The sequence below is a fragment of the Saccopteryx leptura genome, chromosome 5 (genome assembly GCF_036850995.1).
Source record: "Saccopteryx leptura isolate mSacLep1 chromosome 5, mSacLep1_pri_phased_curated, whole genome shotgun sequence".
Lineage (NCBI taxonomy): Eukaryota > Metazoa > Chordata > Mammalia > Chiroptera > Emballonuridae > Saccopteryx > Saccopteryx leptura.
This window is the reverse complement of record NC_089507.1, coordinates 175,524,712-175,548,417: the sequence shown is the minus strand read 5'-3', so window position 1 is coordinate 175,548,417 and position 23,706 is coordinate 175,524,712. Positions and strand designations below refer to the sequence as shown.

The following is a 23,706-nucleotide window of genomic DNA, read 5'->3' as shown; positions in this document are numbered from 1 at the left end:
TTCACTAAGCACAAGAAGCCAGACACAGAAAGGCCACATATATATATATGTACCTGCTTATATAACATTCTGGATAAGGCAAAACTATAAGGATAGAAAACAGTTCCATGATTGCAAGAGGCTGGAGTTGGGAGTTTGACTACAAAGGGGCATTAGGGAAATTTTTAGGGAAATTGTACCTTGATTTTGGTCTTGGTTACATGACTATTATATTTGTCAAAGTTCCTGGAACTGTACACTAAGAAGGATACATTTTAGCGTATATAAATTATTCCTCAATAAAATATGTATTTCTTTATAGTGCAGCCAATGGTGGAGGAAAAATTAGGTTCCAATTAGTTGAATCTTTAAAAACATAAAGATAGATTTTCTATTTACAACTACTCTATCTATAAATACTATAGCTAGTTGCCTTTGATATAGACATCTAAAGTTCAGAAATAATAAATGTTAGAAAAAATTCTCTTAGAACCAGAGAAATGCACAAGGTAATTCCATGACTCTCAGCATAGACTTTAATCATGTAAAGGTACAGTTTATTAGATCTTTTCTGACCCTGAAGCTATGTGTTAGTTACTGCTTTGCAATCAGCATTGCTGAAGTGGAGTGAGCATCTCTTCTATTTCTGTACCAAAGCAGAATGTGAATATATTAGACCGGACTGCACTCATGGTGAGAAAACTGAGATCCATCCATGAGAAAGCCTTCCAGCCAATGTTCTCCTTCAGGAACTTTCCATTTGATGGAGAATAACTTCAGAGTCTGGGTTTCTATTTCCCAAATCTTAGCAACCAAACATAGGACCTCCTTCTGTGTCTAATTTCCCAGATTGACATTGGACTTCACCTGTTTGTGTTCTGGCTTGGTCTCCCTGCCTGAGTATAGAATCCGCATCACCCTACCAGGCTCATTTAGAAGCACAGTTGCTGCACTCAGGATGACTTGATTGACTTTATTCTATCAGGAAAACATTTACACCTAATTTTTTTATTCTTAGAAGAGACTGAAACTCCACAGACTTACACTTGGCAAATAGTTTCAGGGAATTATACTTTCAGAGGTAACTTCTTTTTAAGAGTTTTACAGAAGTAACTGCCACTGTGATTAAAATCAAGATCAGCAATGAGGGAAGACAGACACTGTACAACAGAGGAGATGCTCCAGGCCCGACATGGCATCATCAGTGGGTACCCAGTCCGGGAGGCAACCTGAATCTAATCGTGATAAAACAGGAGAAACAAAGACAAGGAATTGTATTCTTCAAAACAGCCAAGGTTGTAAGTACAAAGAAAAGTTAGAAATGTTTCAGATTACAGATGATCACAGAGACTGACGTGCTGAGGTGAAAAACGCTAAATAGTACGTTATTGATGCAATAATATAATCTGAATACTGATTGTGGATTAGGAGAAAATACTGTCAATGCTAAATTCACTGAGGTTGACAATTGTGCTTGTCATGGTAATGTAAAAATGTCCTTACTCCTAGAAAATATGCTAGGAATTATTTAAGAGTAAAGAGGAAATACCCAGGATAATGAGCCAAGATGTGTGCAACTTACTTTCAAACTGTTTAGGAAAGAAATATTATTTTTTAAATTATTATCTGTATTATTATTAAACTGTTATTATTGTCAAAATTATTTCTAAATAAAAAAGCTTTTGAAAATAAAGTCTTTTAAGCATGTCATTTTATACACACAGTTAACACCATGAACATTGCTTAATTACAGAATTTGGGGAGGGGGGAGAATGGAAAACGTGGTTTTGCAAGCCCAGTGAAACCCTCTGTAGGCTGGATCCTTATAAATGTCAGTTCTAAATATCACTTGACAGATGTTCTTCCAGGCCTTTTATGGGGACGGACGTCATGCACACTCTCTCCTTCAGACAGTGCCTTCTGTGGTGAGGTAAGGCCTCTGTGGATGTTGGCCTGCCAGTCATTTTCAACACAACAATATCCATTTTCTCCAAGACCCTCCAAAGAAGGACTGAATAGTTACTGCAGTTATAGCAACACTTGCCCTTTCCCTCTGTTTGACTTGAACAAGACCTTTTTGGATACAGTCAGTGATCCTGCTGGTCAAGACCTAGGCAGTCCCAATGACTATATTCTTCTCTTTTCATGGTCACTTTACTGCTCAGCACTACTCAGGGGGGAGATAGGTGCACAGATCATACAGAAGAGAAGAACTTAACCCTAGTGTCTTGTTTTCATCATAGATGTGTCATCCTAACAGTTCCGCTGTTAATACAGGAAGAGGGATACATTGGCTCAAACAGAATTTGGGGTTATAAAATTCTTGTGATAATTAAAAATCCCAGAGAATTAACACACATGAAGTTTAATTATCATACTCACAAAGGTCAATATGGATGGTTGCTGCTCCTCCATTTGATGACTCAGGAATTCAGGCTCCTTGACTTTTGTGTCATTGTCATCTTCAATATGCATTCTGCACAGGTGCCACTGTATGGGGTAAAAGAGTAGCTAGTCCATGGAGATTAATGTGTAGGTCCAGAAGTGGCTTACTTCACTCTAGCCCTCACTATAGAGTCGACAATAAATCACAGACATTAACACTCCTCCACTGAGAGGTGGGGTCTACATTCCCTCCCCTTGAGTCTAGGAGGAACTTTATAGCTATCTCCGCCTATAGAACATAGTGAAAGTGCCAGTGCATGGCTCGTAAGGCGACATTATAAAGGACAAATGGTTTCAGCTTGGTTCACTCTCTGCGTGTCTCTGCATGCTCACCTTTGGACTCAAGCTACTATATTGTGAGGAAGCCTAGGCCACGTGTGTATGTTCCAGTGGAAAGCCCCAAACTGTTCCCCAGCCAACAGCCAGGGTCAACTGTTAGACCTGTCAGTAAATGAGCCTTCAACATTCTACAGTAAGTTCTAAACATAATGGAGCAGAAATGAGCTATTCTGCTGTACCTAGCTGAATTTCTGACTTGCAAAAGAAAGATAAGAAATAATAAATCATTATTACTGCTTTAAGCCACTAAATTTGGGGGTAACTTATTACACAGTAACAGATAACTAATACAGTGAGTGCCTTGCTAGTCTCTGCCACAATTCTCCATCCTCTCCACATGGAGTTGTATATTAGAATTCTCAGACTGCCAGCTGGGGGTAAAACCGCCACAACCACTCTTACCACCACCATCATCATTGGTTTTCATTGGTCTCAGCATGAAATGCACATGCCACACTACAAAGGAAAAGTTTTGAGAGTTTTGCAAAGGTGGTTATGGCACAGCTCAGGGAACTTATCAGTGACACACTAGAGACCGACAACAATGAGGGGTGGGGGTATTAGTATCCTGGCCCTGAAGGGGCAAGGTAGGGACTAGTTATGAGACTCTAATATATAGGAAGGATCAACTGAAAGGTATTGTGGCTTTCCAAATGCAACCACTGTCAAATTGAGGCCCAGCAAAGACAGCTGGGGGGATAAATACCCAAACAGTCTCTCCTGTCACTCTCTGATTTCCCACTGATTTATTTCCTATTGGCTGAACTGAACAGGAACCAAAAGGCAAAGGAGCTTGGCTGACACAGTCACAGGGAGCAGTCTCTCAGGGAAAGAACAGGATGAGACAGGTGGAGAGTAGATCTGGAAAGGAAATGTGAATACTCTGCACATCACATTCAGCTTCACCACCACTATCACCACCACCACCATCTCCATATCATCACCATCATCTTCATCCTCATTTTTGTTTACCTCAAATGTGCATACAAAATAATTTCATGTGCTTCTCTTGTACCATCCTCAAAATGTGATCCTTGCATCTAGCAGTGCGGTTGGTACCTAACCGGTGCTTAGTCAAATAGTGTATAATGTCCACTCTATTCAAGCATCTGGGCTAGGAATATGGGTACAGTGAATAAAATTCCAAGTATCATCACAAAGCTGTAAAGTGTTAGAAAAGCTTCATGGAGACCCTCATGGAGACAGTGGTGCCCAAGTTTAGCCATGGGTGATGGGCTGATATCAACAGGTATACTTGGAAGGGAGAGAGAGCTTCCATATCCTGGAAAAGTTTAAAGGTGAGGGAAATAGAGAGCATGTCATGGGAAAAAGAAGCATCATTCTGGAACATAGAACTTAAGTAGATGAGATGTAAGCCCTAAAATGAAAAAGCAGAGTGCTCATACTGTAGTGTCTTGAAAGCTGAGATATGTTGGTACTTAGCACCGATGGTTTCTGAGCAGAGGAAGAAAGCATTCTAACTGCTCTTCAGGAATACCGAGTTGACAGAGATGGGTAGGATAAATGAAGTACTCACATAAATGAAGTGGAGAGATTATTTGTGAGGTCACTGCCCTCATTTCAGTACAGAGACTCTTGCTAGGAGGATGGGAGGAGAAACAGAAGAAAAGGTGGTGGTGACAAACTGACAGATTGAGAACCAAGAGAGTCAAGTCGAATCTTCTTACTGCCAGCACTGCTGGACATGGCAACGCCATTTGCACAAGTATTTATTGAGTGACTGACTGACTACCGTGTTCCAGGCACTGCTCTTGCTCTTGACTTGTGGACACAGCAGAGGGCAAAACAGGTAAAGCAGTCTCCCTTCCCACCTGACTCAGAGTAGGTAGTGCCATTTACACAGGCAGGAAATTCAGGATTAAGAGACAGTATAGAGGATCTCTGCCTGGAATAGTCTTTCTCTAAACTTTGCCTAGAAAACTCCTACTCATCCTTCAAAACCACTTCTAACTCCCCAACAACTTAGATGTTTGTCCTTCATTCTTTCATTGTACTTTGCTCATGCTGTCTCTACTGAGATGAGAATTTCAAGGGTTTAAGACAAGCATTTGTACTTAAAATAAATTGTAAATGTCTCTTGGCAGTTTTGTTAAAAGCATTAGGTCAAACAATCAGCAAATCTGTAAAATGGTAGAAATTTATTAGGCTTGAAATCTGTTATTTGTCCTGATATTTTGGAAACAAGAGGGCTTCTGTGCACCATCCACCATCATGATGTGGCAGAGTCATGACACTACTTGCAGTCCCTAGGCTTGCGGGTCTAACCCTGTGCTTCCCACCCCACTTGCTGGACTACAGAGCAGCTGGTCCAGGACACAAGTCACAAGGTCTGTGAAAAGGATCTCAACTCTGCAGAGCCTTAGTTTTCTTACCTATCAAGGAGGAAGAGGGTTCCTTGGAGGATTAAATGGTGCAAAAATTAGAAAGGTCCTACCCCTCTTTTCTCACCACCCTGCTGATATCTCTGCTGAGAGCTCTGATCCCCTCTCTCTGAGATAGTCCCTAAAACTTGACACTCGGTTTGTAAGGTACTTAAAAGGAGGAGTCTGCCAGGTAGCCATCAGCAAACCATGCAGACTACCCATGCTCAGCTTCCTCTTCTGTAAAATGAGAATAAAGATTCCTCAGAGGTTTTTGTAAAGTTTAAATGAAAAACAATATGTAAAGAATTCAGTATCATGCCTGGTATATATGTGTTCAGTAAATGTCAGCTACTATGACTGTTGTGGTGCTATTGAATTGCTTGAGATTCCAATATTGGTGGCACCAACTCATGCACCCAGATTATGAAGAATGCCGCCTATCTCGCTCAGTTGGATGAGTCTTACTCTTTAAAAGTCAAAAACAGTCTTTCATTGAGCCTCCAGTTTGAGATAAATAGCTCTCTTTGGTTTACTCAGACACCTTTCCATCCCTTTGCTCTAGCACATTCTATATTATAATTAAAACTACCTGTTTGTATGTTTATACCTCCCCTCCAAACTCTAAACTATGGAAGGTGTTTTTATCCATCACCCAATCAATTGGCTTGTATTGTAGGACATGAATAGACAGAGAAGCAATCAGATAAACTGAAACATAGGCAATAGATGATAGATAGATAGATGATAGATAGATAGATGATAGATAGATAGATAGATAGATAGATAGATAGATAGATAGATAGATGATAGAATAATAAAATATGAAAAAATATATTAAAATTTTCAATCTACAGGATTCCTCAGGTTATGACAATCTCAACATATGACATTTTTAGTTTATGGTTCTCACTCCCATAAAATTTTAAAAAATTGAGATGTGAGTATTTCAGCTTATGCGGTTAACATCATACTTATGAACAACAGGGGTGAACTAGTTTGCTTGCACACAAAGAAAGAATTCACAGTAACGCAGCATATGAGTGAGGGAGTTGGCATCCCCCAGTACTCTTACCTACGCCATTTTGTACTGTTAAAAGCACAAGTGTTCCATTTGTGTTGCTCTGTTTGGCAACTTTTTGGCCCTTATCATGACTCCTAAGCGAAAGTCAGAGTCTTCAGAAGGTAGTGCTTCAAAGAAGAGGAAAGTCATCATGATGGATGTCACAGGGCTACTGGCATTACATGGAGCAGAATCGTTTGCTGAGGACCTCATTCAGCTGGAGAAACAGCTGATTGAAGAGGAAGAGATAGGAACCTCAGGACCAGGAGCTTTACTACCAAGGGTTTGGTGGAAGGTTTCTCTAAGGTAGAGGATGGGTTGGCAAATTTTCAGGCTGAGGACCCCAGCGATGACAGATTCAGTAAGGTCTACAGAGCTGCTGTGGATGTCTTGCAATGCTATAGGCAGATTTTGGAAGAGAAGAAGTCATCAACCTTACAGACTAGCCTGGAACAATTCTTTGAGAAGGTAGAGAGGCCTGCAACAGATCCTGTACCCTCTATATAAGCTACTTCTCGAAATGAAACACCTGTAGTACAGGTAGACTCATCTCCAGCGTCTCCTGCATGTCCCTTAGGCAATCTTGATTCACCTGACCCAGTGTCTCCAGCACCTTCTGCAGGTTCTCCTGCCTCTCCAGCTTCCTCCTCCTAATAGGTCACTCTCTCCCACCTTGCAGTGCCCCTTCCAGTGGGCAAGCCAACCACAGGAATAAAGGTAAGAAATTTTTTTTAGTCATTTCTTTACATTTTTTCTATTACTACAGTACAGTGTACAGTACAGTATATTTATGTCCTTTTCTTTTTCTATGGTTTAGTTGTGTTTCTATACTTTATATTATGATTTTAAAACTGTGTTAGGATAGAAAAGTGACTTAGGCTAAGGTGTGTTTCAACTTACACCAAAATTCAGGTTACATCACTGTTATAGGAACGAAACTGTGCTGTAACCCGAGGAACTCCTGTAATTTTTTTTCCCATACCCACCATATGCCTTGTTAATAGTAATAAAATATGTTTTAATTTTGTCACAAATAAATCATACTATCTCTTTAGTCACATTTTATGATGTTTTATTTAATGTATTTTTTACAAATTATTTTTTAAGTTTATTTATTAATTTGAGAGAGAGAGAGAGAGAGAAACATTGATCTATGTCTGTATGTGCCCTAACCAGGGATAGAACCAGCAACCTTTGCATATCAGGGTGATGTTCAAACTAGGCAAGCTATCCAGCCAGCCAGAGTAATCAAAACATTTTAATTAAGAAAAAATTCAGTTAAAATATACAATGAAACTAATATATAAATTATATATATATAATATAGCTTTTATAATAATAGTTTATTTTTATTGAATACCTACTGTATACCCAGAAAGTTGTTAAGGGCACCATCTTTTTAACTAAATTGATCATCACAACAACCTTGCAAGGGAGATATTGCTATCCTGATTTTATACATTAGAGATTTAAGAAAATGTTCAAGAGTAATACAGTCTGACACTGAACTTGAAATTAGTTTCTTTTTTCTTCCCTCTATGTTATGGGTTAAATCGTTTCCCCCTTGAGGCAGGTATATTGAATTTCTAAGCTCTAGAAACTTAGAATGTGATCTTATTTGAAAACAGTCTTTAAAAAGATAATCAAGTAAAAATGAGATCACTAGAGTGGGCCTTAATCCACAGTGACTGGTGTTCTTACGGTAAGGGAAAATTTGAGCAGAGAGACACACATGGGGGAACCCAATGTAAAGGGACAGAGACACAGAATAACCACATGAAGACTGAGTGATGCATCCATAAGCCAAAGTCTGCCAGCAGACCACCAGGGGAGAGGAGACCACCACGAGACAGATTCTGTCTTCCAGCCTCAGAAGGAGGCAGCTACATCACCATCTTGCCTCCAGACTATGAAACAATACACTGATGGTACTTTAAAACACCTGGTTTGCAGTACTTTGTCAAAATAGCCATAGAAAAGAAATACATTCTGTTACCAAAGATGTTGTTCTTATCCACTGAGAATCTGAATTCACTTTCTGCAGGTTTATCTCTCTCCCCACTGAGTAGAAACTCGTCAAGGTATAACATAAATTTTACACTTGCACCCCCAGTTTATATAAACAGGACAAGTGTACAAATATGTTCAATAAATAAAAAAGTGTTGAAGTAATAACATTTTTATTTTAATTTTGAAGTTTAGAACATATAGAAAGTATGTTTAGGCCCTGGATGGTTGTCTCAGTGGGAGAACATCAGCCCAGCATGTGGAAGTCCCGGGTTCAACTCCTGGCCAGGGCACACAGGAGAAGTGCCCATCTATTTCTGCAGCCCTCCCACTCTCCTTTCTCTCTCTCTCTTCCCCAACAGCAGCCAAGGCTTCATTGAAGCAAAGTTGGCCCAGGTGTTAAGGTTGGCTCCATGGCCTCCTCCTCAGGTGCTAGAATGGCTCCTGTTGCAATGGAGCAGTGCCCCAGATGGGCAGAACATTGCCTTCTAGTGGGTTTGCTAGGTAGATCCTGGTCGGGTACATGCAGGAGTCTCTCTGCCTCTGCACTACTCACTTCAGAAAAATACAAAGAAAAAAAAGTAAGTATGTTTAGAAATTATATTTCAGAACATATTTAAAAAGAAAAAGGCAGCATACAGAGAATGTATTGAAGAAGTGGAAGGTAGAGGAGTCAGGCTAGGTGATTATATATAACAGCCACACATCTTCATGGCGTACACTTGCCCACTCCACCCGGTGGGCTCAAACATCCACTTCAAGTTGCCTTAGCTAGCCCGTGAAGAATATCATCTAGAATGTTCCAGTCTATGTAAACCAGAGTGTGCTCTAGTCAGTGATATTCTTAAGACCAAGAAATGCAAGTGCACAATCTGACAAGAACACTTGTTGGGAATAAATGGCAGAGTGTTTGAAAATGGGCATGTCCCAGAAAACCTGCTGACTCATGCTTGGGCAGATAGGCATCTCTGAGAGGAGCATGGGCTCGGACTTGGTGAAGGGAAGATGATCACAAATGATTTATTTACTCAACAACCCATACTGAACACTTTCAGTTGTCAACACTGTGCTGAGGACTGAGAGTCACGAGGTAAGTGACTCAACCCTAAAATTTATATTCTCATCCAAGAGAGAAAAGAACTGAGAATGAAAAGAACTAATTTAGCCCTGGCCAGGTACTCAGTAGCTTAGAGCATTGTCCTGATATGCCAAGGTTGTGGGTTTAATTTCCAATCAGGGTACATACAAGAATCAGTCAATGAACACATAAATAAGTGAAAAATAACAAGTTAATGTGCTCTAATGACCGAGCACAGTGCCCAGCTTACCCATCCATGGTGGGCATTTGAGTTGGGTTTATCTCCATTTTAAAATGCACATAAAAGGCTGAACACTGGTGTAAGGCCACACACCCTAGAGGACTAGCCATCTCAGAGTCATCTTTCTACTGTGTGCAAAGTGAAGGTCAGGTGAGACAAACTAATAATGAAGTCCTTCTCTATGACTGCCAGTGAGCTGGGTCTTGAGACATTGATAAGACTTGTCTCACCCCCAGGAGGAAGAAATTAGAAAGGTTCAGAACTTGGGGGAAAAGTGTTAACAGTGAGGAAGTTAGTGTGGAATTTGTGTGGTGAGAAATGGGACTGAAATAGTAGTTAGAGATCACCTAGGGAATGATGGAAAAATCAGCTGAGACTATCATCTTGCAAGAAACAGGATCGCTCTGATGGTCTTAGAAGGGTGAACATAGAAACAGAGGCTCAAGGATCCTTTTGTATACCAGTCTACAGAGCTGAAAATGCTGGAAAACTCATCAAGAAGGTAAGACAGAGGGGCCCGGACATGAGTACTGGAGGTGAGGATGGAAAAGAAGAACAGTGTGAGAAGAGACATTATGAAAGAAGAGCTGACAGTATATATGGTCCCTCAGGATATGTGGGAGGGTGGGGGGTGGAAAGAACTCATTTCTTAGAAACACTGAATATGAGGAAGCAACAGAACCTCCAAGTAAGGATGTCTGGCAAGCAGCTGACAAGGTGAGATAACAAAGCTCAGGAGGGATGCATGGCTAGATGCGGAGTGGAGAGAACTCTGCACAAAGTTGATAGCTGTACTTAGAGCAGATGAAGCCTCTCAGATGGAGTGGTTAACAGAAAGAACAGAGAGCTGAGACCCAGACCCACAGAGCACCTTCATGGATGGCTAGAAGGAAATTACAGCCTCAGAAAAAAACCAGTAGCTATCTCATCATAGATGGGTCTTTCAAGAAGGAGAGGTTGATGAATGTGTCAAAACTGCTATGGTCACAGATAGATGGCCATTGATTTTGTGATTCAGAGATCAACCTTTGCAAGTGCTCCCTTTCTTAGCAAACAAAACTTCAGGGAGCTGGGGAAGACCTAAGTAGCAAGGCAGTTCCAGTGTTGCCCACAGGAGTCTTCTTCAATGAGGTCAGCAGTCACCACTGGGATGGCAGTTGCAGAGGAGTCAAGAAGAGCATGTGACTTGAGTGGACAGGAAGATGGTCACTCTAAAATCTCATCCACCTTTAACATTAAATCACTAAGAGAGGGAGAAAATGGCAATGGAGTAGGCAGACATTACAACTCCCACCTCCCAAAACCAAAGTGGATTACAACTTAACTTAGGAACAATCATCGTAAAAAAATCAACTTTGGACTAAACTAAGAGGAATCTATAACCAAGCATCACTGAAGAAACCACACTGAGACTGATAGGAAGAGCAGAGATGCAGAAAGGGCTGCCCCACTCCCAGGAGCAAGAGGTGGTCCAGAGGGTCTCTCATGTCGGGGTAGGTTGCCCAGAGAATTGTGGGTCCACAGCCCCAGGACTGGAGCCCCAGAGACTAGAGGAGGCATATGGATAGTAGTTAGCTCAAAGAAAAGCCGGGTTACTGTTTGTGAGAGGGAGACAGAACTCTCAGACCCAGGCTCCATATTAAAGGGACTGCACAGAAAACCTCATTAACAGACACTTACCCAGAGCTCCAGGAGCAGTGAGCACAGAGAGGATTGGAGTTGTGAGAGGAAAGTTAAGTCTAGGAGGCACATGGAGAGACTGTGGGGGACAGCCACCCTGAGCCCAGTACTGGGTCACTCCCCAAACCTAAAGTGGCCATTTTTCCTGGGAGAACCAACACCAGCAAAGGGAAGCAATTACCCAGCCCACCAGAGGTTTTCCTGCTCCAGTCAGTGAAAAGAGTCATTTAGAAGCAGGAGGCATATCAGGGACACAGGTTTTGAATGCTGAGGTCTGGGATACACCGCCTCCCAAAAAACTGCTGAGTACTCTCTGAGGGTGGGAGGGACTGGATGTGGCAGCAGCCGTGGCACTTGGACTGTGCAGTGGCATGGGGCAGGACCCAACGAGGCAGCCCACATGGCAGTGGCTGGGAGTAGAACCCGGGGGCTCATGCTTTGGTGATGGGGGTGGGGCCCTGCGAGGAGGTGGCACATCAGTAGGACACCCCAAGCTGCAGCCCATAAAACCACGCACCCAGCAGTGCTGGTGCCTGAGTGCTCGAGGAGGAGGTGGCAGTGGCAGGCCAGCAGTCAGACCACACCTTGGGAATAGATAGACCACACACACTGGACAAGAGTAGATAAAAGCTAGCTTAGTAGTGTAGCTGACATTTACAATGGCATCTGGGTCCAACAGAGGCAACCACAAATTGTAGATCACCTGCAGATCCAAGAAGTTTACTAAGGGTCAGTCATAAGCAGTGACCCCCACTGGTCTGCACCAGGTTCCAGCCAGGGAGGGACAGGGCTGGCACATCCAGTGGCCAGATATAGAGAGCATCAGCTCAGGACATAACAACCCTAAATTGAGCAGTATCTTAAGGAAAGGCTCCTCACACGTGACCCAGCTAAGACATAGAAAATGCAGACGCAAATAGCAAAAAGAGCAGTAGCAGCAGACAATTAGCCCCCAGCAAATTACAAACAACAACTGAGGCTAATCCAAGAAGATCTAGAAAGAACATAACTGAAAGCTGGAGGCAGACAACACTAACGCTATACTCAGCTAGCTAGACAAACAGCACATTAAAAAAAGCAGTCTATACAGACACAAAATGAGAAGACAGAGAAATTCAATTCAAACGAATCAACAAGAGAAATCCCCAGAAAAAGATATGAATGAGACAGAAATAACCAAGATACCAGATGCAGAGTTCAGAATAATGACTCTTAGGATGCTCAAAAATTTTACAGCAACAATGGACAGACAAAATGAGCACCTAAATAAAAAGGTAGCAAACATCAAAAAGGACATTGAAATCATAAAAAAGAATCAGACAGAAATGACAAATGCAATATCAGAAATGAAGACTACAATAGAAGGAATTAAAAGCAGGCTGGACAAAGCAGAGGATAGAATCAGCGATTTAAAGGACAAGTAAAACAAAAGCACAAAGAAGAACAGCAAAATGAAAAGATCAAAAAGTCTGAGGAAACTCTAAGAAAGCCCTGTGACAACATAAAGAGAAACAACATCCGCATCATAGGGATTCCTGAAAGAGAAAATAAAGAACAAGAGATAGAGAACCTGATTTAAAAACTCATAGGTAAAAACTTCCCTAAATTGATGCAGGAAAAAGTCACACAAGTTCAAGAAGCACAGAAAATCCCACTAAAGAGGAACCCAAAGAGACCTACAACAAGACACATCATAATTAAAATATCAAAGCTAAGAGACAAAGAAAGAATACTAAAAGCTGCAAGAGAAAAGCAATCACCTACAAAGGAGCTCCCATAAGAATGACATCCAACTTTTCAACAGAAACACTTGAGGCCAGAAGGGAATGGCAGGGAATATTCAAAGTAATGCAAAACAAAAGCCTACAACCAAGACTTTTTTTATCCAGCAAGACTATCATTTAAAATTGAAGAAGAAATAAAAGGCTTTCCAGACAACAAAAAAACTCAAGGAATTCATTACAACCAAACCAATGCTGCAAGAATTATTAAGGGTCCTGTTGTAAACAGAACAAAAGGGAGGGAAAGTCTAGTAAAAGAGGAATGTAGATTTAAAGAACAAAAAGGCAACAAACAACTACATATCAATAATAACCTTAAATGTATAAATGGTCCAATCAAAAGACACAGAGTAGCTGCATGGATAAGAAAATAGGACCTGTACATATGCTACATATGCTGTCTACAAGAGACCTGCCTCAAAACGGAAAATACACATAAACTGAAAGTAAAAGAATAGAAAAAAAATCTTTCATGAAAATTGAAATAAAAAAATAGCTGGAGTAGCAATACTTATATTTGACAAAATAGACTTCAAAACAACGGATACAGTAAGGAATAAAGAAGGTCACTACATAATGATAAAGAGAGCAATCCAACAAGAAGATATAACCATTATAAATATCTATGTACCTAAAGCAAAATAAAAGACAGGATAAACAAATGGGACTATATCAAACTAAAAAGCTTTTGCACAGCTAAAGACAATATGAACAGAATAAAAAGACAAACTACACAATGGGAGAACATATTCAACAATACATCTGAAAAGGAGTTAACCAAAATTTATAAAGAACATGTAAAACTCAACACCAGGAAGATAAACAATCCAATCAAAAAATAAGCAAAAGAAATGAATAGACACTTCTCCAAAGAGGACATACAGATGGCCAATAGGCAGATGAAAAAATTCTCAACATCACTAATCATTAGAGAAATGCAAATTAAAACCACAATGAAATATCACCTCACACCAGTCAGAATGGCGCTCATCAACAAAACAACACAGAGTAAGTGCTGGCAAGGATGTGGAGAAAAAGGAACCCTTCTGCACTGCTGGTGGGAATGCAGATTGGTGCAGCCACTGTGGAAAACAATATGGAGATCCCCCCCAAAATTAAAAATGGAACTGCCTTTGGACCCAGCCATCCCACTTTTAGGAATATATCCCAAGAACACCACATCACTGATTCAAAAGGAGAAAGGCACCCCCCTATTTGTGGCACCATTGTTCACAATAGTGAAGATGTGGAAACAGCCCAAGTGTCCATCAGTAGATGAGTGCATTAAAAAGCTATGGTACATATGTAAAATGGAAAACTATGGGGCCTTTAAAAAGAAGGAAATCTTACCTTTTGCAACAACATGGATGGCCATGGAAACTATTATGTTAAGTGAAATAAGCCAGGCAGAAAAAAAAATATCATATGATCTCACTCATTTGAGAAATCCAATGAACAATGTGAACTGAGGAATGGAATTGAGACAGAGGAGGGATCAAAGGGACCAGAGGAAAAGAGGACAGAGGGAAAGGGAATGATAGGATGGGATAAACCTGAAGGGAAGGAGGGAGGTCGCTATGAAGAGGGGGGCTGAGGGAGATGTTGAGGGGAATATGGGGGAAGGGTGGGTTGCATTCGAGATGACACTAGAATCTATGTAAACACAATAAATTAAATTCAATGAAAAAAATCTATGTGCCTAATAAAGGACCACCTAAATATATAAAGCAAATTTTGATGGACATAAAGGCCAACATCAACAGCAATAGTATAACAGTAGGGGCTCTATCCCACTAATATCAATGGATAGATCCTCAAGAGAGAAAATTAACCAAGAAACAGCAGCCTTAACCGATACACTAGATTAACTGGATTTAATAGATATTTTCAGAACCTTTCATCATAAAGCAGCAGAATATACATTCTCTTCAAGTGCTTATGGTACATTATCTAAAATAAACCACATGTTAGGGCACAAAATGAATCTCAATAAATTTAAGAAGATTGAAATCATATCAAGCATCTTATCTAATCACAATGACATGAAACTAGAAATCAACTACAATAGAAAAACTGAAAAGCATTCAAACAATTGGAAACTAAATAGCATGTTATTAAATAACAAATAGGTTAACAATGAGATCAAGGAAGAAATAAAAAATTTCCTTGTAACAAATGAAAATGAACATATAACAACTCAAAATTTATGAGACACAGAAAAAGCAGTCCTGAGAGAGAAGTTTATTGCATTATAGGTATACCTTAAGAAGCAAGAAAAAGCTCAAATAAACAACTTAACCCTGCATCTAAAAAAACTAGAAAAAAAAAACAACAAATAAAACCCAGAGGAAGTAGAAGGAAGAAAATAATAAAGATCAGAGCAGAAATAAATGACATAGAGGCAAAAAAAAAAAAAAAATACTGAAGATTAATGAAACCAAACTCTGGTTCTTTGAAAAGGTAAACAAGATAGATGGACCTTTAACTAGACTCACAGAGAAAAACAGAGAGAAGACTCAAAAAAATAAAATTAGAAATAAGAGTGGAGAAGTAACAACTGATACAGCAGAAATACAAAGGACTGTAAGAAAATACTATGAAGAACTATATGCCAAAAAATCAGACAACCTTGGAGAAATGGAAAAATTTCTTGAAACATATAATCTTTCAAAAATCAATCTTGAAGAATCAGAAAACCTAAACAGACCGATTACAATAAAAGAGATTGAAACAGTTATCAAAAAACTTCCAACAAACAAAAGCCCTGGGCCAGATGGCTTCACAGGCGAATTCTACCAAATATTCAAAGAATTAACTCCTATCCTTCTCAAGCTATTTCAAAAAATTCAAGAGGAGGGATGACTTCCAAGCTTCTTTAATGAGGCGAGCATAATCCTCATCCCAAAACCAGGCAAAGACAACACAAAGAAAAAAAACTATACAGAAATCCTGATGAATTTAGATGCTAAAATTCTCAACAAAATATTAGCAAACCAGCTTGACCAGGCGGTGGCGCATTGGACAGAACGTCGGAGTAGGATGCCAAGGACCCAGGTCCGAGACCCCGAGGTCCTCAGCTTGAGCATGGGCTCATCTGATTTAAGCAAAAAGCTCACCAGCTTGGACCCAAGGTCGCTGGCTCCAGCAAGGGGTTACTCAGTCTGCTGAAGGCCCGCGGTCAAGGCACATCTGAGAAAGGCATATAGATCAATGGAACAGAATAGAGAACCCAGAAATAAACCCACACCTTTATGGACAATTGATATTTGACAAAGGAGGTAAGAGCATACTATGGAGTAAAGATAGTCTCTTTAACAAATGGTGTTGGGAAAATTGGACAGCTTCCTACAAAAAAATGAAACTAGACCGCCAGCTTACACCATTCACAAAAATAAACTCAAAATGGATAAAAGACTTAAACGTAAGTCATGAAACCATAATTATCTTGGAAGGAAACATAGGCAGTAAGCTCTCTGACATCTCTTACAGCAATATATTTGCTGATTTATCCCACGGGCAAGTGAAATATAGGGCAGGATGAACGAATGGGACTATATCAAACTAAAACGACTTTGCACAGCTAAAGACAATATGAATAAAATAAAAAGACAAACCACACAATGGGAGAACGTATTCAACAATACGTCTGATAAGAGGTTAATAACCAAAATTTATAAAGAACATGTAAAACTCAACACCAGGAAGATAAACAATCCAATCAAAAAATGAGCAAAAGAAATGAATAGACACTTCTCCAAAGAGGACATACAGATGGCCAATAGGCAGATGAAAATATTTTCAACATCAGCAATCATTAGAGAAACACAAATTAAAACCACAGTGAGATACCACCTCACACCGGTCAGAATGGTGCTCCTTAACAAAACAACACATAATAAGTGCTGGAGAGGATGTGGAGAAAAGGGAACCGTCCTGCACTGGTGGTTGGAATGCAGACTGGTGCAGCCACTGTGGAAAACAGTATGGAGATTTCTCAAAAAATTAAAAATGGAACTGCCTTTTGACTCATCTATTTTTCTTTTAGGAATATATCCTAAGAGTACCAAATTACTGATTCAAAAGAAGAAATGCACCCCCATGTTTACTGCAGCATTGTTTGCGGTAGCCAAGATCTGGAAACAGCCCAAGTGTCTGTCAGTGGACAAGTGGATTGAAAAGCTGTGGTACATATACAGAATGGAATACTACACGGCCATGAAAAAGAAGAAAGTCTTACCTTTTGTGACAACATGGATGGACCTGGAAACTATTATGTTAAGTGAAATAAGCCAGGCAGAGAAAGAAAAATCTCATATGATCTCACTCATTTGAGGAATCCAATAAACAGTGTGAACTGAGGAACAGAATAGAGACAGAAGCAGGATCAAAGGGACCAGAGGGAAAGAGGAAAGGGGGAAAGGAGATGAGAGGATGGGATCAGAGAAGGGAAAGAGATTAGTGAAATTATATATACATAACACAGCGTTATAGGGAGCAGGAAAGCAAATCTTGGAGGGAAGGGGGGAAGGCATTGAGGAGAGGGAGGCAACGGCGATGTCGAGGGGAATACAGGGGTGTGGGGGAGATATATTCGGTGGGACACTTGAATCTATATAAACACAATAAATTAAAATCAATAAAAAAATTTTTGAAAATTTCTGAGATTTGGGGCAAATATCTTAATGGATGTTACCCCCAATTTGGGGGAATTTCAAATACATTAGAGAGAGTAGTGAATCACATCAGATGACTCCCACAGTTACCAACCCTTGGCCAATCCAGATTCACCTTTACACTACCCACTTAGTCTCTTAGCTAGTTCATTTGAGAGTTAAATCTAGATATTAAATCACCCATTTTTTAATAATTCCTTAAATGTTATTCTAAAAAGTACAGACCTTAAAAGATATAGCCATATACCCTTGCTACATTTAAAAAGTTAACAGTTAGCCTGACTTGTGGTGGCACAGTAGATAAAGCGTGGACCTGGAATGCTGAAGTCGCCAGTTCAAAACCCCAGGCTTGCCTGGTCAAAACACATATGGGAGTTGATGCTTCCTACTCCTCTCCTATTCCCTCTATCTCTTCCCTCCCCCCCCCCAAATTAAAAAAATCTAAAAAATAAAATAAATAAAAAATAAAAAGTTAATATTTAAATTTTTCCAATTATTTCATACTATTTAGAGATGTGCTTTAATTGAAATCAAGATCCAAACAAAGTTCACACATGGCATTTGGCTAACATATGTTTTGTTTCTTTTTTAATGTATAAGTTCTTCTTCCTTCTTTTTCTTCTTGGTGATTATTTGTTGAAAAACAAGGTAATATGTTCCACTTCTAATTATCTGGATTTTAGTGACACCACCCATGTAGTGCCATTTAACGAATTCCATTATTAACTGTATTTCCTATCAGCTGAGAATTTAATCCATGATGACATTTATGTTTTATTTTTGTCAAAAAAATGCTGTATATTTTCTATTGCATTACATCAGTAGATGCAAATGTCTGTGGCTTTTCTTTTTATGAGATTTAAACTGATGTGTGGAAACAGAGGCCATCTACCCCATCCTCTTATTGTGAATTTCCAATCCCTTTCATTATACTGGCAGAAAAATACAAGTTTTCACTTTCTTTTTTTTTTAATTGATTGATTTTAAAGAGACAGAGAGAGGAAGGGGGAAACAGAGAGAGAAAGACAGAGAGACAGAGAGAGAGAGAGACAGAGAGAGACAGAGACAGAGACAGAAATAAGAAATCATTTGTTGTTCCATTTAGTTGTGCATTTATTGGTTGCTTCCAGTATGTGCCCTGATGGGGGGTCAAACCTGCAAGCTCAGTGTTTCAGGATAACGCTCTAAGCAACTGAGCTAAACAGCCAGGTTCTCACTTACTTCCAGAAAACCTAATTTATTTTGATTAGAAAAATATTTGTGACTATAGTTGGTAGGACAATACCTATAAAACATGAACTGTTCTTAAATTTAAAAAGTATGTGCCCATATCCATGATAAACTATAGGACCTATAGCAGGTTACTTTTCTAAAGTGAAAGCCACATTCAGAATGGTCTGCCGCTGACATTGAAATAATAGGTGTAAAATGCCTAATATAAAGTGAAATGATAACTGGGGAGAAAGCAACTTGTGCAACTGCCCCTCTGTGAACACTGACACAGGCTTCTAGAAGCCAAGTACTGGTAGCAACACAGATGGTGCTAGAAGCTGATTTGCCTTGTCATAAATATTCTCCTTGTTATAAAGAACCTGTTCTGGCAGAGAAAATGGAAAAGTGGTGATAAATGAGATATTACGAAAGAAGAATTAACAGGATTTGGTAAATAATTAAAGGAAAGGAGAGTTGAGATATTGCCAATACCTTGACCAACTGACTCTCAAATAACACAAGAATGTGAATTGGAAATTTCACAAGAACATGAAAAATGTCCTTACTGGTTTAGGCCATGGACACCCCAGCTGGTATTACTATAACCATGCAGATAATTGGTGTACACAGATAACCTTAGAAATCTCCTAAGCCATCAGAATCTGCTCTTTCATCCCTATATTTCTTAGAAACCTTCTACTAAATAACAAGGGGAGCCACTGCTAGAGGATATTCTAAAAACCTAAGTCATGTGTCAAATAGTGTTTTAAGGAAATAAAACATTAACCTATTTACCTGAGAAGTATCCAAATGCTTCAGTTCCTGTGTCATGAATTGGTTAAGTAAATACAGTGGGGAGCTGCCAACACCCCTGCACATGGAAAGAATTCTGCAGAGTAAGTTAAAATGATGAGCTCTCCTTTACAGTCAATGCTCTTAATGATTCCTGGAATGGTAGATAGAGCCTAGGGTAGTGAATCTCAAACTTTTTGAAGTCGGAGCACATTTAAAATCCTACAAATAATTGTAGGCATACTATATACAAATTTCTGAGAAATATGTTATAATAATTAAGTCAAATATATAAGAAAAAATATAAAGTTCAAGCGTGCTTTTATGGTAATTAAATGAAATAAATGCATCAAAATTAAATTTATTCTGACATTAAAAACATTTTTATGTTACGTTTTTTGCGGTACACTTTTTAGAATTCGTAAAAAAAGAGGGGTTAAAAAATAAAAAATGACAAAAAAGTTATCTTTTTATATATATATAGATACATTCTTAGTAAGATTTAGTAAATTTGGCAGGTCCTGGCACGAATGTGTTTTTTCATTCTTGTGTTTATGGGAAACATGAGCCTGATGTGTCCTATCGATTTCTTCAATGTTTGGGCATACATTTGAATGGCAAACTCTCATTTACTCATCAATACATTGAAGAATTCCTCTTTTTACTCTTAATTGTGTTGAGTGCAGAAAACCCCCACCATACATATCATCTTAACTTTACACCAAACAAAGGATAGAAGAAACCTGTCTTCAGTCTTTCCAGAGAACAGAAGGAGTAGTGTAAACAATCCAGCACCACAGCTTAACAGCCTTTTGCAACCTAATCAGGCAAGTGAGGGGGGGGGCAGACTGTCAGCTTTCAGCCAATTCCTCACACCTCTGTCCCCCCAAAATCTAAACTCCAAAAACCCTGTTGGTTTTTTGGTCCCCAAAAGGCACATATTTCTTTGGAATACCATAGGGTGCACCTGGAAATCTAGGGCACACCAGTGCATCCTGGCGCACACTTTGAGAACCACTGGCCTAGGGCAATGGGAGTGTGAAGACTTACAGAGAGACCTGAGACACTTGTGAGCCCAGACCTGGGCCCTGGAGGTGAGGGAACAGGTTAGGGAGATGGGCAAACCTAAATATAAAAATATGAGATAAACCACCACTCTATCCTGGAACTGACCCCAAATAAGCTTATTAGAAGCCGTACATTAACATAAAGAAGGTAAATCTCCAGGGTTAATGGTTTCAGTGGACAAACCTCTGGCCAGTCACTAAACCTACTTATCAGTAGGCATTCTCAGAACAAATTTTACTTTATTTTTTTTTTTTATTTTGCCAACCCATTCGTATCTACATTGGTGCAGGGCCAGGGTCTCCTCACTCCCATGTACCTCCTTGAGAAGACACCCAACGACAGATGCTGCCATTTGACAAGGACCGCCCACGTGGGCGCACAGAATCTTGTGTAGAAGACAAGTGGGTGGTGTGTGCTAAGCTGAGAGCAGCAGGCTAGCAGGTTGAGATCTCAGCACCTTCCCCAATGGTACTTAAGCCTCACTTGAAACAAATTCTTCAGATAATCATTAAAAAAACCCCAAAAACCATAGCAACTTTGTTGATGTTGAGATTTGACTGAGATTCGAAATCCAGAGGTAAGGCAGGAGAGAAACAGGTTTGGATTTCTTTTATGGATCAGGGAAAGAATGTGAGGGTTTTTTAGTGAATTTGAACAGCTGACTACTGGCCACTTAATTGGCTTTGCTCACACCGTATTCCACCGCATGTTTCTGTAATGAGAAATGAGCCCAAAACACATCACCCTCACTGGCATCATTCATTTTCAGGAAACTTTGAGAAGCAAACTTTTTAAAGATGATCTGCAGAATTGTTTTGTTTTATCCTGACAGAGAAACAGACTGAGGCCAAAAAGACAAGGTGGAATTTCAATGCCTTTCACACACATTAAAGGACAGTGAGGATTAAAAGGCAGCCTTCTGACAGACACTTGGGCTGTTTCCAGATCTTCGCTATTGTGAACAATGCTGCCACAAACATGGGGGTGCATTTCTCCTTTTGGAGCCGTTCTATGGTGTTCTTGGGGTATATTCCTAAAAGTGGGATAGCTGGGTCAAAAGGCAGTTCGATTTTCAGCTTTTTGAGGAATCTCCATACTGTTTTCCACAGTGGCTGCACCAGTCTGCATTCCTACCAGCAGTGCAGGAGGGTTCCCTTTTCTCCACATCCTGGCCAGCACTTATTCTGTGTTGTTTTGTTAATGAGCATCATTCTGGCTGGTGTGAGGTGATATCTCATTGTGGTTTTAATTTGCATTTCTCTAATGATTAGCGAAGGATGAGTGGATTAAAAAGCTTTGGTACATATATACTATGGAATACTACTCAGCCATAAGAAATGATGACATCGGATCATTTACAATAACATGGATGGACCTTGATAACATTATACGGAGTGAAATAAGTAAATCAGAAAAAACTAAGAACTATATGAATCCATACATAGATGGGACATAAAAATGAGACTCAGAGACATGAACAAGAATGTGATGGCAACGGGGGTGGGGGTTGGGGGGAGGGGGGATGGGGCGAGGAAGGAGAGAGGGGGTGGGGGAGGGGAGGGGCACAAAGAAAACCAGATAGAAGGTGACAGAAGACAATTTGACTTTGGGGGAGGGGTATACAGCACAATCAAATGTCAAAATAATCTGGAGATGTTTTCTCTCAACATATGTACCCTGAATTATCAATGTTGCTGCATTAAATTTAATAATAAAAATAAATAAATAAATAAAAAATTTTTAAAAAGGCAGCCCTCGGGTCCACCGTGCACCACCAGTAGATCAGAGCCAGAAAGACTCGGGTGCTTCTGAGAGGGTTTGACAAGCAACCTCAGAGGTATGCAGTCTCTAGAATTATGACCAGAAGGATAAAATGAAGGGGAGAGCTAAGTGGCTCTCCTACATTGCTCCTCAAATGTGGACTGGTGGACAGGACTAGCGAACACACGGAGAAGTGTGGAGGACAGCTTTCTCATCTGGAAACAGGAAAGTGTGGGTGTGGACCCCGGGAAGGGGACCTCAGAAGCGGGAGAAGATGCGGCAGTGAAGAGAAAACTCTGATTCAGGGGAGCACCACTGGGCTGGGTACCGCCACATGCGACACAGGCTCCAGCCCACCAGGACACTGTGAAGAATACCTGTCAGAGCTGTCCCCAGAGGAGGAGCACACCCCTGTCCTCCAGGGATTGGGAACTGCCATGAGCAATGTTTGTCAAACTCTGGCCAACACACTCAGGGCTGTGCCTCCCACAGGCGGAATCAGCATTCTGTGTCAATGCCAGGTGCACCCCAGCCCTCAGGGATGGATCTCCACTGTCACAGTAGGCATCAGAGATGAGGTGAAGAGGCTGGGACATGGAGCAAAGTGTCCACGTCCAAAGCATTCCCAAACACTGGAGGCCGCCCAAAGCGTTATTTCATAGGTTTTCTTTCTTACCTTATTCTTGAAGGCATGCTGATATGCCAAGTCCATCTGGCACACTTCTGTCCTCCCAACCCACCATGCCCAGGCATTCTGCAGCTCCTCTGGGGGCAGAGGCAGGGAGCCCGCGGCTGCCTGCCCAGTGTGGGGGCCTCGGCCACACTGGCTCTCAAGCACCTCCATTTGTCTCCAAAGATGCCCCTCCTGGCTCCTCTGACCCTGAGATTAGGATGCCAAAAATCCGTCTTTTAGGACACAGAAAGCAATGTGGACTCAGTAGTTCAGAATCGCTGTTTCTGCAGGTGTGATTCACACAGATAGATGTATTTCAGTTCATTTTCTCTAACTCTGAGAATATCAGCTTTCCCTTTTCCCTTAGACTTTCTTGGAGGCAGGGAGTTTGCATGGTGGCTTCCCAACCACCACACAGGGAAAAGTACCACAAAGGGCACTGGGCTCTTTCCTAAGAGGACAGAGGACAGGGTGTCTGGAGTCACAGCAGGCTGACCCTGCCCTTACTGCCCATATGACCTTAGGGACATGAC

General features: G+C 40.4%; 1 long non-coding RNA gene across 1 annotated transcript in view; it reads right to left on the bottom strand.

The window, feature by feature from the left end:
• Window positions 1-2,448: 2,448 nt before the first annotated feature.
• Window positions 2,449-23,706, bottom strand: part of LOC136406799 (uncharacterized) — a 41,369-nt gene continuing 20,111 nt past the window's right edge. The window contains exons 2-4 of the long non-coding RNA XR_010751708.1: window positions 19,675-19,768; window positions 3,064-3,219; window positions 2,449-2,469 (exon numbers count right to left, since the gene is read on the bottom strand). This is a non-coding gene — a long non-coding RNA (uncharacterized lncRNA). The remainder of the gene's footprint in view (window positions 2,470-3,063; window positions 3,220-19,674; window positions 19,769-23,706) is intronic.